This window comes from Malaya genurostris, chromosome 2 (assembly GCF_030247185.1).
Source record: "Malaya genurostris strain Urasoe2022 chromosome 2, Malgen_1.1, whole genome shotgun sequence".
In the NCBI taxonomy this organism is placed as follows: Eukaryota; Metazoa; Arthropoda; class Insecta; order Diptera; family Culicidae; genus Malaya; species Malaya genurostris.
Window position 1 is genome coordinate 143050463 of NC_080571.1, and position 14210 is coordinate 143064672.

The 14210-nt window shown below is 36.5% G+C and overlaps 1 protein-coding gene across 5 annotated transcripts in view; it reads right to left on the reverse strand.

Moving 5' to 3' along the window:
* The window catches only part of LOC131429963 (glutamate [NMDA] receptor subunit 1), a 641009-nt gene that overhangs the window by 22393 nt on the left and 604406 nt on the right, over positions 1 to 14210 (reverse strand). The gene's annotated exons all lie outside the window — the stretch shown is intronic.

Here is a 14210-nt window from a genome sequence, read left to right on the forward strand (position 1 = left end):
AGACTCTCCGTATGGTGGAGTGCTTTTGGGAATTAAGAAATGCTATTCCTTTTATAGATTAAACATCCCTTCAACTTCTAGTATAGAAGTTGTTGCTTGCCAAATAAACATTAAAGGCAAAGATATTTGCATAGCTTCGGTTTATATTCCTCCAAAAGCACAAGTTGGACAGCAACAGCTTAATGAAATGGTTGAAGCCCTTCCTGCACCACGATTGATTCTGGGGGATTTAAATTCGCACGGAATGATGTGGGGTTCCGTTTACAATGATAGCAGATCATCTTTAATACAAAACATTTGTGACAATTTTAGCATGACGGTATTAAATATGGGTAGCATGACACGGATCCCAAGACCTCCGGCACGCCCAAGTGCATTAGATCTATCTCTTTGCTCAACATCAATTCGACTAGATTGCACCTGGAAAATACTGCCTGATTTACACGGTAGCGATCATTTACCAATCATCATCTCAATTAGCAGTAGCAATTGCATTGCTACTTCCGCTAGTATTCCATATGATTTGACAAAAAATATCGACTGGATTAAATACCAAAGTAGTATCTCTAGTATTTTGAATTCAATGGAAGAGCTCCCTCCACTTGAAGAATATGACTTCCTCATTTGTTCGATTCTGGAGGCAGCAGAACAATCCCAAACTAAACGCTTTCCTGGGCCAACGACTAACAGAAGGCCTCCCAACCCCTGGTGGGACAAAGAGTGCTCAGAGGCTAAACTCGCAAAACAAAATGCTTGCAAGACGTTTCTAAAACGGGGAGGAGGAACTCCTCAGAATTTTGAAAAACTTATGGTTTTAGAAACCAAGTACAAGAGCATACTTCGAGCCAAAAAATGTAGCTATTGGAGACATTTTGTCGAAGGTTTGTCAAGAGATACCTCAATGAGCACTCTTTGGAACACGGCCAGACGAATGAGGAATCGTACCGTGGGCAATGAGAGTGATGAATACTCGAACCGATGGATATTTGACTTTGCTAGGAAAGTTTGCCCAGATTCTGTTCCTACGCAGAGCATTATACGGGAATCTCCTCCAAATAATGGTTTTATTAATAACCCATTTTCAATGATGGAATTTTCTATAGCACTCTTGTCTTGTAACAATAACGCTCCAGGGTTGGACAGAATTAAATTCAACTTGGTGAAGAATCTGCCCAACCTCGCAAAAAGACGTTTGTTGGAATTGTTCAACAAGTTTCTTGAGCAAAATATTGTTCCACCTGACTGGAGACAAGTGAAAGTTATCGCCATTCAAAAACCGGGGAAACCAGCTTCCAATCACAACTCATATAGACCCATTGCGATGTTGTCCTGCATCAGAAAATTGTTCGAAAAAATTATTCTACGACGTCTCGACACTTGGGTCGAGACGAACGGTTTGTTGTCAGATACTCAGTTTGGCTTCCGTAGAAATAAAGGGACGAATGATTGCCTTGCATTACTTTCGTCTGACATCCAAATTGCCTTCGCTCAAAAGCAACAAATGGCATCTGTATTTTTAGACATTAAAGGAGCATTTGATTCAGTTTCCATTGATGTTCTTTCAGACAAGCTTCACCAAAATGGACTCCCAGCGGTTATAAATAATTATTTGCACAACCTTTTATCAGAGAAACGCATGCATTTTTCACATGGCGATTTGGCAACACTCAGAAATAGTTACATGGGTCTCCCGCAAGGCTCATGCCTCAGTCCGCTCCTCTATAATTTTTACGTAAATGACATTGACAGCTGTCTAGTAACCCCATGTACACTAAGACAATTGGCAGATGATGGCGTGGTTTCAGTTACTGGACCCAAAGCTATTGATCTGCATAAACCATTGCAAGATACCCTAGATAACTTGTCCGATTGGGCTGTTCATCTTGGTATCGAATTCTCTGCGGAGAAAACAGAGTTAGTCGTCTTTTCAAGAAAGCATGATCCCGCGCAGCTTCAGCTCCATATGATGGGAAGAATGATCCAACAGGTTTTAACTTTTAAATACCTCGGGGTGTGGTTCGATTCCAAATGCACGTGGGGAGGACACATTAGGTTTCTGATAACAAAATGCCAACAAAGAGTAAATTTTCTTCGAACAATAACAGGATCTTGGTGGGGTGCTCATCCGGAAGATCTAATAAAATTGTATCAGACAACGATACTTTCAGTGATGGAATATGGATGCGTTTGCTTTCGTTCCGCTGCAAACTCTCATATTATCAAACTGGAGCGAATTCAGTATCGTTGTTTGCGAATTGCTTTAGGGTGCATGCATTCGACACATACAATGAGTCTTGAAGTTCTGGCGGGAGTTCTTCCATTAAAAGATCGATTTTGGGAGCTTTCATCACGCCTGCTAATAAGATGTGAGGTGCTGAATCCCATGGTAATTAATAATTTCGAACGACTAGTCGAGCTTCGATCTCAAACAAAATTCATGACAGTATATTTTAACCATATGTCACAGGAAATCAACCCTTCAAGATATATTCCTATCCGTGTCAGCCTCCTAAATGTCCCTGACTCAACTTTATTTTTCGATACATCCATGCAGCGCGAAGTGCGTGGAATCCCGGATCATCTACGTTCGACGGAAATCCCAAAAATATTTTCAAGTAAGTTCAGGCATATTGACTCTGAGAAAATGTTTTACACGGACGGATCGCGAATTGAAGAAGCGACAGGGTTTGGTATGTTCAACAATAATGTTTCGGCCTCATTTAGGCTTCAAGAACCTGCATCTGTTTATATAGCAGAGCTAGCAGCAGTTCAATATAGTTTGAGTGTAATCGTCACATTAATTCCAAACCATTATTTCCTCTTCACAGATAGTCTGAGTGCAATTGAAGCCATTCGCTCAAACATGACTGGCAAGACTGAACCGTTTTTCCTGGGCAAAATAAAACAGTGCCTGAACGACATATTGAACAATAATTATCTAATCACTATAGTCTGGGTCCCGGCTCATTGCTCCATTCCTGGCAATGAAAGAGCCGATATTTTAGCCAAACGTGGTGCTATTGAGGGTGAAATTTATGAGAGACCAATTGCTTTCAACGAATTCTATAGCTCGTCTCGCCAAAGAACACTTGCCAGCTGGCAAGCTTCTTGGGATAAAGATGATCTGGGTCGGTGGATGCACTCAATTATTCCGAAAATATCGACAAAGGCATGGTTCAGGGGACTGGATGTGAGTAGAGATTTCATTCGTGTGATGTCTAGACTCATGTCCAATCACTACACGTTAGATGCACATCTCCTTCGAATTGGGCTCTCCGAGACTAATCATTGTGCTTGTGGCGAAGGTTATCGAGATATTGATCATGTCGTTTGGACATGCGTGGAGTATCGTGATGTCAGATCTCAACTAATAAATTCTTTGCGTACCCAAGGTAGACTATCCAATATCCCAGTTCGAGACATTCTTGCTTGTCGTGACCTTTCATACATGAAACTTATTTATCATTTCATAAAGAAAACTGGAGTTTCAATTTAATAAAGGCCCCTTTCAAGACTTAGTTCTGATCCCAGCTGCGTCCATGAGTTCAACCAATAGCTAAATTAGAATAAAAATAATGTAATGATACAAACAAACTCGAAACAGTTTATGAAATTATTAACAAAATGTCTGAAAATAACAGCTTATTTTATAATTTATAGAAGTTAATCGTTTGGTTCAAATAATATTTCCGAGTAGATTTCATAATTAATGACGAGTTACCTAAGATGATATTTAAGTAATAAGAGAATATGTTTTAATAAATGCAAAACGTTGTGACTATGTTAGAATTAAATTAGGATAAGAATATTATGTAAAAGTGATGCTACGGCGAAGAAAAACTTATGTAAACTGCCTTAAGAAATAAACGTATTTATGAAAAAAAAAAAAATATCCAGTTTCAATTTTTTCGTGATTGCAAAGATTGCAATAGCTGGGTTTGTTTATTTTTATTTGACAGTTCGAACAGCGCTAGTCGAAATCTAGTACCATCTTGTTAGGGTCTCGATCAAGCGGTCGAAAGCGATACGTAATGCCACAGTTCAGTCGAATCGACTTCGAAAATAATCGTTTCGAGAAACTCGATTCGAGATGCATAATGTCAGCCCTGATCAGTCTCTCGATTCCACTCTCTATTGCGACATTAATCTGTTTTCGATGCTCTCCCGCAAACCAGCAAACGATTCAGAAATGGATGTTAGTTTCTCCATATCCTTCTTCATATCGCTAATGAACGAATGAACATCGTTATCGACAATACTAGATACAACGTTACCTTCTAAACATTCTGCACATTTAAACAATAACGCCGGTAAATCCGCTACCCAATTAGCAATAGCTCGGGTAAGGCCAGAACAGCGCTGGTGAAATAGATTCTCACAAACCAAACATTTAATTCCAACATCTGATATGGCTATATTCTCCCCACACTTCTTGCATTCCCCCATGCTTCATTAACAAACCAAGCGGCCCGACACACACAAGAGGAGAACAAATCACAGAACAAAAGACGGTGCAAAAACAATACAATAATCATTCAATAAATTACGGAACGACGCCGCTTTCTTTGGGCGAACGTCGCACGGTAATTTCGACACTTTTATCAATACAAATAGAAGCATGCACAGAACACACTACTTATCTGTATTTAATACAATTCAAGCACTAATTCAGCACACAAGTTTTCACGAAAAGGAAATTATTTCACACAATTTTGGCAATTTGATTCTGCACTAAAGACGCACAAGTTGTCATGTTCGCCATTAACACACACGAGAAAACCGACTTACCTCCACAAAAATAACTTTCACTTAATTTTCATCGCGACAACATATATGTTTTTATGCACTAATCGCATCTAAACTAAATTATCTAGACATTGTCAGGATAGATTTTTGATCCATGCTTTTGAAAGCGAGATTTTCAATGAACAAGTTGAAAGCTGCCGTTTTCAGCTATGCAACTCTTCCCTCAGAAAAAAGACTTTCCCGACCGCTAAAGTCAAACAATCATTCTGGAATTTTCACAGAATAATCTAAACTAAATTTCTAAGAGATTGTCTGTTGGGTTTTTTGATATTCGTCACCGTTTCTGAGAAAATCAGATTTGAAGCGTGAAAATAGTTCTTTAAAACGCCCTAAAACACACTGGCCTCAGCCCTTAATTGGTATAATCTGATCTTGTGTCATGCAAGCTCGGAATTCCATGTTATGTCGTTTCCCCATGAGAAATTGACAACTACCTCTGGATAAATTTTGAGTGCTTAAGATTAATTTCTAATTTATATTAGATGAACTCGATTGATAATGAGAAATAGTTTATCGCTTCAACCGAAATCGCAGAATGGTAGAGAAACTTAACGCTAAAAAACTGCTTGCATAAAAAACTTGAACACAAGCTTGGCGAAGAGAAGCTTAATTATCGAAATCGCAAGTATGTACAAAGATATAATTGCATATATTTGGGATAATGGTGTAATTTCGTCGGTCATAAAACAAATGCAAATCAAGACAAATGAAGTTCGGTGTTGATTCGGATTGATTGAACTTTTTGATTGTAGATCATTAGAAATTTGGGTTGCCTTGTTCCACGTCAATGGCTCGAACAACCCCATGGGGCTGATCCTTGTAGTTTTTATTTTGAATTTTGTCTTTCAAAAATGACATTAAGTGTGAAATAAACACTTGAACCGCGATGGTATCGTGTTTAAGCACTTCTGAAATCACAATGAAACTTAAATATTTAAGCTCTCCTGATTTTCTATAATAAATTTCAAACGGATGAATGGTTGCTTGATCATTGCTCCAATAGACACTATTGAACAGCATCCGGAAGCACAAACGAAAAATTTTCTGAAAAATCACAAACAATTACAATTTCTCCTATCTTTAAATTAGATTTTGCCTTTTTAAGAAAATCAGATTGCTGATTTTTAATAAAATCATGAGTCACAAATTTTCCTAATTTTTCGAAAAATATGCAGCAAATTCTTCCACTGGTTTGACAAATTTCTCTAGATCACATCTGTCAGTAGAAACCCATTGTTCAAATCTTATCTCAATCAAATCACGTTCCTCGAAATTGTCTGAAACGCGACTCTCCAGATCTTGTGTCGCTGGACAACTTTTGCATTCACGGAGGTAGCAGGATCTTCTCGATGAGTCACATAATAAATAATAATTCTTATCATCATACTTGAAATATTTTTCAACTGCATGCATCATTAATGAAACATTCTCATGGATTGTGCAAACACATATGTTATGTGAACCAGAACTTCAAAGCAACTTGTAGTGTTTTGGTCTTAATGCTGCAAATGTACTAAATCCAATATATCGATCTCGAAATTCCTCCTTATAACCCAAATAAATTTCTTTCAATGATGAATAAAGCAATCGTTTTTGTTTGCGTTCACACTTACCATTCATTCTGACTGTGACGCAATCTCTTGATCCCGGCATTACTCTGCTGACGTCATCGCTGTTGAAATATTGAAGTACCTCGTTTTCTACCGTTTCGTTCCTTCTGCGTTCCGTTTAATTCATGGCTTTTTTCGTCCGTTGATTCTTGCCTCCGACACAATGTATTTGTTCGCTTTGAATTGGGTGGCTATTTTCTCCTTTGACCACGAGTTTGGCAAGACTGACAACAAACGCACTTTTCATTCCTAGTGCAATCAGGCTTAGCATACTGCTCTATCATTTTAGTAATCACTTCATACAACTCTGCTGCTTTCGTTTTAAGTAATTCTGGATCTTCTTCATCCGCCGGGAACCCAAATATTTGCTTTTTTATACCTCTTGATATATCCAAATATTTTTCTCGAGGATAATTAACATTCCGGGTTTTCTCGTTGATATCGGAGACGCGTTGATTCCTGCGATGCCCTTGTTGAAGAGTTCAATGTTGTGTGCTCTTGATTACTCCGCCGCGACTGATGCTGAGTTGATTGCAGCTGCTGAAGGTACTTCCTCTAAATCGTATCGTAATCGTATCAATTTAACCTTGCACTTTTGAACTTCTAATTTTCCAATTATGGTTTCTGTTAATTGGAAAAATTTTCCGAAACACACAAAACCAGGAAAAGGTTTACAACACTTAGGGAAAACCATATTGTAGTATTGTAACTGTTTCGAAAGAGATTTGTTGTAAACTGATATCTGTTCTACGATGCATAGCTATTTATATGTGAAACAGGTAGAATTTAGGTAAGCAATTCGCCGGTACGTACGTTGGTTGTAAACAGTAGGTAGTCAACTGGCACACCTCTTTGATTCTTCATGTGTTTATTCGTTTTGACGTAGTTACGTTAGTTCTACTGTTTAAATGATTATCTTTCAACGAGAACTTTCGAATATCTGTAACGAATATCTGCCATCAATCTGGTTTTTATAACAGCTTTAAATAAAAATTAGGGGACGGGTATAGCGTGATGGGTAAGTCGATGCCTTTCACGCAGCCCGCCTTGGTTCGATTCCCAACCCCGCGCATAGGGTCAGAAAGGTTTTCTGGCCCGAAGAGGCGAATGACATTAATGTTAAAACCTCTATAATGGAAACAAAAAATAAATAAAAATTATCTAAAAAAAACTAAAACCCTGATTTTTTTATATAACGTTTTTTGATTATTTTGTTATTATTGAGCAAAAAATAAAACATTTTTTTCAGTGTGTATTTTTTTAGAGTACCCAATCGATTCGCTACAACTTTTTCCCAAACGCCATTTTTGTACAATTAATGATTTCCGAGTTACAACGATTTGAAAAAGGCAATTTTTGTGAAAGCAAAACTACATACGCCCTTTTAAAAAATCAGTCGTGAGTCGGATTGACCTCTTCATCGGTTCAAAACTTATGCCATACTGAAGCCATGTGCAAAGTTTCATCCAAATCAGATAAGGTCGAGTCTGATGATCTGATAAGCATTTCTGGAATTGCTCAACATTTGATATGTTTATTACACACCTTGAGAGTGAGTTTTTTGTCATACGTGAAACCCAAGTATTTTGCTTGATCAGACCATGTCAATTCCAAGCCATTCAATTTGGTAATGTGATCATTGTTCGGTCGGTGTTGAACAGTCGTTCGCACCGCACGAGAATAGCTCTTGGCTCCTGGGATTTTTTTCTTGATACCTATAGTTTCATTGATTCAACGCTCCAGTCTTTCTCCAGGCTACATGAATCACTAACAGTTTATTTGAAGACTAACAATTAGTCAGCCTTTCTCAAGGCTATACAAAGAGTGATATTCTAATATAATCAGTCTTTTTCAAGACTAAAAAATTAATCAGCCTTTTTTAAGGCTAGCCATGCAAAGAATTATCAAGACTCAACCAAACTAGAAGTCTATTCGAAGACTAATTTAGCCTAGTTAATTTAATTTCAACTTGCATTCATTTCAAAAATGCCTGCGTCCAACCGGAAAGGCAAACAATTCAATACGGAATAAATCACAATCCGTTATTCAATTTTTGCCTTTCTCGTATAGAAAGGTTATGCAATCACTTGAAAAACCGACTAGTGAAAATTGGCCCGGAAGGCCAAGTGTCATATACCATTCGACTCAGTTCATCGAGCTGAGCAATGTCTGTATATATATATATATATATATATATATATATATATATATATATATATATATATATATATATATATATATATATATATATATATATATATATATATATATATATATATATATATATATATATATATATATATATATATATATATATATATATATATATATATATATATATATATATATATGTGTGTGTGTGTGTACGAGTCAAATAATTTCACTAGGTTTTCTCGGAGATGGCTGAACCGATTTTGACAAACTCAGATTCAAATGAAAGGTCTCGTGGTCACATACGGAATTCCTGAATTTTATCCGGATTCGACTTCCGGTTCCGGAGTTATAGGGTAAAGTGTGTTCAGTATTGTACACCGTCACTTAAACCGGCGAAACAAAAACCTGTTTTAATCCACCTAGTGGTGTAATGATGCCTTTCTCATATCAATCATACTATCATATATAATACTGTAGTATTCTTCAAAATTATTTTTCTTCGATTCTTACAAGAATAACCGAAATAGATTTGTTCGACCGTCTACTGATAAAAACTATCAATTGGAAAAGATTTGAGGTCGATTTAGAAAACTTTTTACGATTTTTCGCTCTTTTCAGTGATGGTATAAAATTTTTAACACACTTTACCCTATATTTCCGGATCCGGAAGTCGGATCCTGATGAAATTTAGGAATAACGTATGGGATCACAGGACCTTTCATTTGAATCTAACTCTGTGAAAATCGGTTCAGCCATCTCCGAGAAAAGTTAGTGCAAAAAACGTTACATACACACACATACACACACAGACATTTTGCGTACTCAACGAACTGAGTCGAATGATATATGGCACTCGGCCCTCCGGGCCTCGGTTCAAAAGTCGGTTTTCACAGTGATTGCATAACCTTTCTATATGAGAAAGGCAAAAAAAAATTTTCTTCGATTCTTAAAAGAATAACCGAAATCGGTTTTTGACCGTCTACTGATTAAAACCATCAAATTGGAAAAGATTTGAGGTCGAGAACATGTTTTAAGGTTTTTCCCCATTTTCAGTGATGGTATACAATTTTTGACACATTTTACCCTATATTTCCGGATCCGGAAGTCGGATTCGCATGAAATTCAGGAATGACGCATGGGACCACAGGACCTTTCATTTGAACCTAAGTTTGTGAAAATCGGTCGCGCCATCTATGAGAAAAGTTAGAACACATATTTTCTTTTTTTTGCACATTTTTCCACATAACTCCCGAAGTCGGATCCGATTAATATTCAGGAATTTTTTATGGGACCTCAAGACCTTTAATTTGAATCTAAGTTTGTGAAAATCGGTCCAGCCATCTCTGAGAAAAGTTAGTGCACTTATTTTCACATATTTTTGCACATTTTATCCCATAATTCCGGAACCGGAAGTCGGATCCAAATAATATTCAGGAATTTTGTATGGGACCACAAGACCTTTCATTTGAATCTAAGTTTGTGAAAATCGATTCAGCCATCTCCGAGAAAAGTTAGTGCAAAAAAACGTTAAAAACGTTGAACCGACTTTGATTATACCGGTTCTCGGGTTCCGATGCCGGAAGTGCATATAATAGTGAACCCACTTCGTTTTCTTAATGTTGACCTACGCAATCAAAGCACTGTTTTATTCTGTATGTTATACTAGTTAATGCATAAAAAATCTCTTGGTTTTTTTTAAATCGAAGAGAAAATTTTTGAATAGAATACCACAATATTATATGTACATAAGGAAGGCATCATTACACCACTAGGTGGATTAAAACAGGTTTTATTCTAATAACATTCACGATCTTATAGAATCTGAATGTGAAAATAAAAGACAACGGACGGATTTCCCTTCCGTTGATTCTATGCCGTCTAACAATATTTACGAGATTCTTCCTGAATCTGATTGTAGCGACATAGAAGAAAATTCTTCTAAAATTCGCAAAATGGACGCTTATCGTTCAGGGCAGAAACAACAATCTACTCCTCCAGTGACGGTGATGATTTCCGACTTCAAAGCATTCCGTACTGAACTTTATACTTTTCTCCCGGAAGAAAAAGTCTCATTTCAAATAGGACGAAGAGGAGAATGTCTAATGATACTTCTAAACCAACCTCTGGAATTTCCCATGAACTTTACCTAATACACTTCAATCGAAGTGATATAAACAATTTGAAAACTTTAGAAAAAGTACGTTTTATTTTCCAAATTAAAATTCATTGGGAACATTATAAACGGCATAATGGTATTGCAAACTCAACGCAATGTCGTCGTTGTCAAGGCTTCTTTCATGGTACCAAAAACTGTCATATGGACATACGGTGTTTGAATTGTGGTAAATCGCATTCGAAAGACGTTTATCCAATGAATGAAAAAACTGATAAATTTTTATGTTCTAATTGTGAAATCAGAAATCATAAATCCAATTATACGAAAGGAAACATTTTTAAACGCTCGTTCGCTTAAACAACAAGTCAAATCAACGACCTTAAATTTACAGAACTTACCTGAAAATAAAAAAAACGATACAAATGCCACGCCTAATTCTTCTAAGGCACGTATTTCATTGAAATTAAAACATAAAGCAGGTACGCCTTCCAGTTCGTCTTCTAACGAAAACAATTTATTGACAGGTAGATCGACTTCGTCATCTTCTTCTTCGAATGGCAGTTACACTAGCGTAACCGGTAGACATCCACCTACCAATATTCCAATGCCATTCGAGTGAAGATGAATTTTATAATTTTCTCAAAGTTCACAAAATTAATATTGCCATTATGATAAAAGCATTTCGTGAACCAAATGTCAAATTGAAAAGCAATCCACATTATGTAGTTCATCGATTTGATAAATTTACTGGAATGGGTGGTTAGGTTGCCATTTTTGTAAAACGGCAAATTAAACATCGAATTTTACTTTATTTCAATACTAAAGTTATTGAAAGCTTGGGAATCGAAGTTGAAACCATTCATGGAATTTATTTCATCGCTGAAGTATATTTGCTATTCCAATGCATCAGTGAATAATTAAATTTCTTTAAAGGCGATTTACAAAAACTCACAAGATATGGACCGAAATTTTTCGTAATAGGGGACTTAAATGCAAAGCATGTCCAGTGGAATTGTTTGTCACATAATATTATAAGCAAATTCCGACAAAAATCGATGTAATTTTCAATTGAATCGATTCGCCATCTGTATTAGTTAGTAAGTTAGTATATAAGTTCCTTTTCCCCATTACACAATACAAGTAGTGCTACAATTTTCCATACAACAAAATCACAGAATTGTCGAAGTAAATGATGTCTTCATGGTAATAACCAAATCATGTATATAATATTACTGAAAAGTCACCACTTGTGACTGAACACCCAATTTAAATCTTAATAATTTAATTTCATCTCATATTCCAATAAATAGTTATTTTAAAAAAAATATGACTATTGTTTGGTTTAACAAAAGAAGCTCTTGGCTTATGAGGAAAGATAATTATTACAGATAATCAAGAAAGATAATTTTGACAGATAATGACTGAAAATATTTAAGCTTCTTTGTAGGCGACTGCAGAGTACTATTTGATTTCTACCTGTGGCTAACATACTTGTGTCGTCACAGAATAGCGATTTCTGACAATCAACTTGTAGATTCAGAAAATCAGAAGTAAAAATATGATACAAGACTGGAGCTACGCTCGAACCTTACGAAACAATTATTCGTACGGGTAGCAATTCAGATTTACAATTCTAATAGATAACCTGTAGAGTACGATTCGTTAAATAATTTTGAATCAATCGGATCAAATAAATAGGAATTTGGTTTCCAACATTGTTTTTTTCAGTGAAAAATGCTCTTTCATGTAAGACATTTATTAGCTATGTATATTAACATAATGTATTGCTGTCTTCTAGCGTGTTAAAACTAATTCAGCTGCATAATCGGGAAGATGGAGTACACTCACGTTGGTTGTTACTATATTCGATAATACTGTTACAGGATCAGACGTTATAAGAGATCGTTTGAATACATCCTCTAGATTCACTAAACGATTGAATTTCTGTGGATGGAACTGCCTATACTTGCGAATTGATTTATTTCGACTCTCTTGTGCTTCGTTACTGTACATTAATTGCTATCTGTTTGGTTCCCTTGCGATTGATTCGTGAGCAAGAAGGCTGGATAATCTGGAACAACAATTATCTTTCATCTGTTTCCCTTTGCTGCCCAAAATAAAAATCTTTCAAAAGGAAAACACGGAACTAACAGCAGGAAGTGGACAAAGTAAATGCAGAAATTGCAGAACTTTCATCCACAGTACTGGGGAAAGTATTTGTATCAACGAAGCTAGTGTTCTGCCTGAACGATACGAACGTGTTGAACGACATAACAGGCATACATTCCCAAGCTTGGTACAAATGCAAGCGCCCAGGAAAAGCTCTGAATTTTTCAAGAACTGAAACAAATGAGAATAATCCAAACAAATATCAATTTGGAATTTCGCCTCTACACGCTATGATTCGATCTATGGAACTTTTGCTAAAAGTGAGTTATTGTTTGCACATTGAGAAACCGACATAGCGCGTGTCCCGACAAAATCAGCATGTCAAGGAGCAAGAGACAAACATACTAACGGCATTAAAAGAGCAGCTAGGGTTACGTATTGGCAAAGACATCATATTAACAAGATATCCAGCTCTCACTTTTCTAGAATAAATCATTGACAACATCCTTTTTTGCGAGCATGGTGCCCTCAGGTGAGTCCGCATCGAATCTCGTACATAGAAGTAGAGAAGAGAAATGTCATATTCTTGCGCGCAAAATTAGCAGGACTGCGCCCCCACACAATTGACATGATATGTTGAATGTGATGCCGTGCGATGGCGTTCCTATACTGAAGATTGATTTCGCTCCAAGTTGACAGGGTCTGGCATTTGTGAACCATTACCTGGAGGCGGCAACTCGAATGATGGTATCTGGGCCCGTAGATTTTTCAAAGAATATAACACAGTAGCGCGAATCATTGAGTTAAATGGAAATATACTTGAACGGTTTTTTATAATGGATGGATGGTATGCTCTGTCGCCAACCGTGCATAAACTTCTGGTGCATGGGACTGCAATTATAAAACATGCTTTGCTTCCTATTGGTATGTACAGTAAGGAAGCGCAAGAGAGTCGAAATAAATCAATTCGCAAGTATAGGCAGTTCCATCCACAGAAATTCAATCGTTTAGTGCATCTAGAGGATGTATTCAAACGATCTCTTTTAACATCTGATCCTGTAATAGAATTATCGACTAGAGTAACAACCAACGTGAGTGTATTCCATCTTCCCGCATATGCAGCTGAATTAGTTTTAACACGCTAGAAGACAGCAATATTTTATTTCAATATATAGCTAATAAATGTCTTACATGAAAGAACATTTTTCAATGAAGAAACCCAATGTTTGAACATAATTTAAAAAATTTAAAAAATATCTCCTCCGCCATTTTTTATACAGGGTCCGGCACTCAAAGTGTAACCAATGAAAAAGGCCATAAATTCAGTTTGGAAAATTACTTTTACTTAATTCAAAGTACAAAATGTGTAAAAATAATACAAAATTCAGAATCAATTCACTTTTGCTCGATATGAC